The sequence below is a fragment of the Protopterus annectens genome, chromosome 3.part0 (assembly GCF_019279795.1).
Source record: "Protopterus annectens isolate FY-2018-M chromosome 3.part0, PAN1.0, whole genome shotgun sequence".
In the NCBI taxonomy this organism is placed as follows: domain Eukaryota; kingdom Metazoa; phylum Chordata; order Ceratodontiformes; family Protopteridae; genus Protopterus; species Protopterus annectens.
In genome coordinates this window covers 1088455274-1088461823 of record NC_056731.1, presented here as the reverse complement: position 1 = coordinate 1088461823, position 6550 = coordinate 1088455274, and the positions used below count along the sequence as shown (strand labels likewise).

At 40.2% G+C, this 6550-nt stretch overlaps 1 pseudogene; it reads right to left on the bottom strand.

The window, feature by feature from the left end:
• Positions 1-595: 595 nt before the first annotated feature.
• Positions 596-1726, bottom strand: LOC122796981 (annotated as a pseudogene).
• Positions 1727-6550: the final 4824 nt, after the last annotated feature.

The following is a 6550-nucleotide window of genomic DNA, read 5'->3' as shown; positions in this document are numbered from 1 at the left end:
CCTGCTTCTCAGGTTTAGGTTTTTCTTGTAGCAAGTGACAACTACCTTAATTGCATATATAGCTGCTCAAATGTTATTGTCCCAGTGCAAGATATGGTGGAAAGTCTGCAGCAAGAGCATTGGAATTCTACTAGTTCAAATACTGCATTTCCCAAATGTCTTTGTGCAACTAGCAGCAGCAAGTTGTAAAACTAATGTTATACCCATTTCTGTGATGGTCTTATCTGATGGAGCACTAGGGTTACTACAACAAATCTCTTTATGATACAACAGTTAGACACAGAAAGCCAAAGTTTCAGAATAAATTTGGATGAAGAATTTTAGAAAGGTCTGTTTTCATATGTCAGATGGACTTCATCCACCAGTTAAACTTAGCACAAAAGGAGTTGGGCTCTAAGCTGCAATAAATAATGTTGAACATTTCCAGTCATCAATAGCAGACATGCTGCAAACAAAAACTATGCTACAGATGCAGCAAACAAATCCTGTAATGGCAATCTTGCTTTCCTTAGCCCCTGAAAAGAAGCTAGCAAACAAGAAAGACAGTTTAGTAAAGCACATATAATGTGTTTGTCGAAGCAATGCCTAAATCAGATTACTGTCTCAGTACTAACTTGCTGGTTCCTATGCAGTTGTAGAACCCTTGGGTTCCACTCCCATCTGGTCCATGTGGAAGTATAAGTACTCCAAGTGGAAAACCAGAGGAATCCTGGCACTTCTGGACACCTAATGAGCAAAATGACATGTGCTTATTTTCCAGAGTAAGACCATAAGCAGCATTCATTTTTATTGTTGTACCCAAGGACTTCCATGTCCACTATTGAAAGAGCATGGCAGTCCTTTGCACATTTCTGGAGTGGTGCTGGGACTAGAACTTGCAACATGAACATTATCAGAAGACAGAGAAGATCCTAAAGCTTTAACTGTCCATTTAGGACCTGAGCAGGGGTTACTGTATGACCCAGATTTTTAGTCCAGAGTAGGGGGCATGAAAACCTGCTACCAGACAAACCTGGAGTGTAAAAATATTTGCAAATTGGAACAGGAGAAACAAGTATGCTGTCTGATTCTGAGGAACCATATAAGAAAGATCAATCCACTGTGTGCCATCTTATTTCATTGGTTGGCTTTTTATTCAACATATACACAGCACTTCTTCCTCCCTTTTCAGAATCTTCAAATTTTTGTACCTCGTCCTCCTAGGAGGACAGCTTTTACACTCTCACCATGAGACAATCTCTGTGTTATATTTAGTGTCAAGAATCTTCATTGCAGTCATAAACATGCCCTTTCCTTCTGTTATTAAAGCATCTGGTGCTGCATGTGTCTCAGGCAAGTTCCAGGCTAGGATACGTTTGCTCAATGTCAAGCACATAATGGATTCTGCAACTGGAATTTTCCTACTGACTTCTCTCCTTCCTCATTAACTTTCAGTAAATTGGAGAAATTGAGAGTGTGAATAGTAACCCTCCAATCTTTTGTTAAAACTTTATTCTTTTGAATGAAGTCAGTAGCTTGATGCTGACGAAACCTGTTTTATTGCTCTGAATGTGTTTTAGAAGGAAGCATCTTCTGCCAGGTTTTCTTCTGAAAGGTAGAATTCCACCTGTGATTTTATTGTATTTATCAGGTCCATGTCTGGCAATTTCCTGTCATTGATCTCAAATGAGTCTTCGATGTGGTCACCAAAACTCACGTCCAAATGCCCATAGTGGTTTTTGTGCATCACATGACAAGCATCACATGCTGCAAGGCAGTCAACATTACTCAGAGACAAGAATAGAGGTTAGTCCAGGCCAGCAGGCTGAAATCAACACCTGCACAGGGTCTGACAATGATGTTAACACAAATCAGTTCACAGTCCCAGGAAACTTTGGCACTGACTGTCTGTTTACCTCTTGGGTGGTACTGCACCCAATTCCAAGAATGTATCATTGCCACATATAAACCTGCACCTCAGGATGCAGAGAATCAGCCATCCACCTCAAGGTGCTCCCATTTCATGACGATAAGTGATACCACTCCCCTAGGGTTTGGATAGTGGATCAGTGCATTGTAGTAGATGTGTGCACTCATCAAACAGCACCTGGGTAGTCGTCCCCTGGCAGCCCAATCTCAAAGCCAACCCCAGATTTGTACATGGCTGTTGGCATCAATCAGCAAGTGTGCATGGCTTTTATCCAGGCACAGCCTGCAGCGACATGCACTGACTTGGTCAGGATATGCATAATGCATGGCATCCAAGAGGACGAGATGAAATGCCAATGCTCCAGAGGGCAGCAGAGCACAGAGATCCCGTCTTGATAGTTCTGAAGAAAAATATAGCAGTAAATACTACTGTCATGTCCACCTCCATTCTGAGGACAAGTGCCACCCTTGATACTCTACCCATGATTGCTTGTCTTTGCCAGGGCCATATATGGCCCTGATACATCAGAAGGGCATTCCAGGAAGCACAGTTTGTACTTGCAGCAGTAGCATTATCACAATCCTCCACCCAGCATTGGAGGTAGTCCTGATGAAGGGATGCCAGTGGTGGGTATCCTTATCTGAGATGCACCTTCAGACACAATCTATTAGAAAAGCCACATTGTGCCCCAGCTATATTCCTGCTATTTTCAACTACTTCAGCGACCACTGTCTATGGGTACATACCGTATTTCTTTGTAAATAAGACCTAACCAGAGAATAAGGCCTAGCATGATTTTCCAGGGTGGTCATGATATAAGCCCTACCCCAAAAATAAGCCCCAGTTAAGATTGTCAACAACACATGACAGATGTGTTGAATTATAAAATAATATTATTGACACTCGTTGACTGAGGTTATCATACTCTGCACACCATTTTCTGACCCCCGCGATTCTTACTGTATCCCTAATCATCACTCACACTTGATGGCTGAGATCCCTGGCCCATAAACACTGGCAGGTGTACTTTGATCGGTCAAAGTACAGACAATGCACGTAAAGTGCTCGCATTTGATAACGGACAGCTGTGGTTGTGTCTTCTCTTCTTAACCAGCGCCATTTTGTGTTGCCAATCTGGTCTTGTAAGTCTTCAATTAACTCCCCCCAGACAAGATGAGTGCAAAAAGAAGGAGCTATTCTGTTGAGTACAAGAAAGATATCGTGGAGGACTCCCGGGGAAAGAATCTGATGGCTTTCAGCAAAGAGAAATTAGCTCTCTGAATGGTCTGAAAATGGCGTGCAGCATACGATAATCTCAATCAACAGGCCAACGAGGGAAATGCTAAGAAGTGCAAGTGTGGATCAGGTCGGCAACCATTATTTCCTGAGCTGGAAGACATCATCTGTGAGTGGATTGCTAACAGGAGAGCAAAGGCTTTGGTTGTGTGCAGGGCTGATATTCAAGCATTTGCCCTTGCAATGGCACCACAGTTAGAAATATCCCCAGAAGAATTCAAAGCATCACAACATTGGCTGGATGGCTTCCTTCAGTGATATGAACTGTCTCTAAGAAGATCAACAACACTGTTCAAGCTGGAAGATACTGAAGTTATTAAATTTGCACTTGCATTCAAGTCCTTTGTTGATGGCATCGACTTTTCTAAATACCAACTCTTCAACATGACTGCTATGGATGAAACTGCAGTGTTTATGGGCCAAGGATCTCAAACAATAATTGATCAGAGGGGTGCCTTGTCAATCCACATTCCCTCCACTGGTTACGAGAGTGTGCCTGTTATCTGTATTTTGGCAATTCATCTAGATGGAAAGAAAACCCCACCTCTAATCATTAGTAAGGGCAAGAAAGATAAGACTGAACGTGTTTCAGGCATTTACATTCTTGAAAACAAAAAAGCCTGGTGCACACAAGCAGTTATAAGGAAGTGGGTCGGTGTAATGCTGCCACTTGTTTTGCGAGGTCTGCTAGTCTGGGATTCAGCCAGCACTCACCACACTAAAGAAATGAAGAAATTCCTTGCACGGAGAAGAATAGATCAAATAATGATTCCTGCAGGAATGACTGCGTATCTCCAGACTCTTGATATTGCAATAAACAAGCCATTCAAGGACCATTTGTGCATGGGACTCAATGACTACATTGAAAATAGAATGGAGAGAAATCAGCATCGAAACTTTGTGAAGCCTAGCCTGCAAGAGGTCGTGACTTGGGTGAAAAATTCATGGGATAAAATCACTGACAGCTATGTTGCCAATGCACTACGAGCAGGCTACTTGGACAAGCAGTGTGTCAAATATTACTTGTTCATACTTGCATTAATAATTCCAAAACCATGCTACATACAAGGTATCAGAATATTTTATCTTGAAGCATACATGATGGCAAACACAACTGTACTGATATTTGACCTCTGTCAATGAGTATTTATTAGAATTGTAAGGTGATAACTTCATTTTTAAAGGCTTAGGCCACACCCACTGGGGGTTAAAGGTACACACTCAAAAGACTTGTACTGGAGGGAACAGCACAAATAAGATGAAATTGCTTAACAACATTTTTATGGCTATGCCTTATCCTAAAAGACTGCATCAGATGTGAGATGCAAGACGTAATAAATACTTTTTTTTCTTCTTCTGGCTTTTCCTGGTTAGGGGTCGCCGCAGCAGAACTCCGGTCCGGTAATGATTGGCAGTAGATTTTTTACGGGTGCCGAGGTGCCAGCTCGATGCCCAACCTTAAGCAAAGGCACGCCCATTCTACACGTCTTTCAAATGCCACTCGACCGTGGGGAGGACATGCAGACTCCACACAGAAGGCACTCCAGATGAGAATCGAACGGGAGAACCTCTTGCTATGAGGCAACAATGCTACCACTGCACCATTAATAAATACTACTGAGACAAAAGAAAAGTCAACATCATGTTGCCCATACCTGACAGAAAAAAATCTGCTGTGTAAATAGCCCTGTTTGGAAGTTCTGAAAGGCTATTGTTTGAAACACAATAAAATCACAGAGCTCCAATTTATGAAGGATGAGGCTACAGTCTCAATGCATGAAGATCTGGGTATGTGAGATGCTACTGAGCATTTATTAGAAATTTTTGTGACAAAGAACTCTAACTAGTTTGCATTGGGTTGAGAAATTCAGAAGAAATATTGATGACTATCTAGCTAGGCATGCATTGCTGGAATTACTGAACACATAAACACATTGACACCATAGTGTTTGAGGCATGGAAAAGCAGGAGAAACCATAAGTAAATATGCATAATCATTTCTATTCAGCTGTCTTTCTTGGGACACTGACTCTAGCTACCTAACATGTGACAGGTGACTGGCAGTGTTTGCTTGTCATCCTGCTCTTGCATTTTCAGAATTGCTCTGACTTCTTTTCTATCAAGGTACAGTCCATATTACATTAGACTATTGGCTACAAGCCTTCAGTTTCCTGTGTATAGTTTGTCAGGAAGTGGTTTGTAACCAAGTTTAGTATTTTTAGCGCAGAATTAGTAGAGTTGGTGAATTTCTTTATGGGCTTCCTGATGCAACATAGGCACTTTGCTCATGTGTTATAAAAAAAATAGGTATTGCATGCAAGAGGGGAAGAAGTATTTGGGATATGTTAGTACATGGAAAATTTGTTTTAACAGTAGAAAAGGTAGCTAGGAATGTTTGGAACACAGAGCCGGCTCTCTGTGGTAAATACAGTTGTTGTATATATGTCCTTAAAAGGCTTTGTAAGATTAATGGTAAGACGTAAGTAGCACAGAATAGATTTAACTGTGAAATATAGGGAATTGTTTATGCATTGAAGTTTACCTGTGGAAAGTTTTACGTAGGGATAAGTAAAAGAGGATTTAGAACACGTCTGTTAGAGCATGTCAGTGATATAAAGAAAGGTAAAATAGAAAGTCCAGTGGCAATGCATTTTAAAATGTATCATGATGTTAAAGTGGATGGCTTGCAAGCCACTGTTTTAGACAAAAGTTTTTAGTGGTCAGTATGGCAATGTTAACTTGAAGAACAGAATGCTTTACAAAGAGTTAATTTTCATTTTAAAGTATAATATCTAGGTTCTCAAGGGTTTGAACTGTGAATGTAATTGAATATTTTTAATTTAATGTAGCTGGATAATTATATAATTGTTGTTTAATTGAATCATTAAAATTAATTTTGTTATAAAAGCTAAGTATTTTTGAATGGAGGAACATACTCTTGAAAGGGGTGCTAGAGAGATTTTTAGATTGTGATTTTATAATAAACTGTACCTGTTTTTTGCAGTGATTACTGGCCTTTGTTTGGTTGTTCCAGTGTAGAATCTCTTTGGAGCACCCCTGGTGCTGATAGTATAGCAAATAAAAGAGTAATGAATGCTAAGTATCTAATGTCATACTAAATATACAAATTGTAGTGCCTTATTCTCCTAGTTTTTACTACTGAAATCTGCAGTTGTATATACTACTCAACAGAGCTTAGCAACTGATATTGTTGAGAACATTTTTTTCAACATTAAGAGAGAATGCTCTTTTCTTATTGTTTTCTGCTTTAGCAAATAAATACAAATGTTCACAGTGCCTTGTTTCACAACAGTAATTATACTATCCATCCATTCTGTTGTGTCT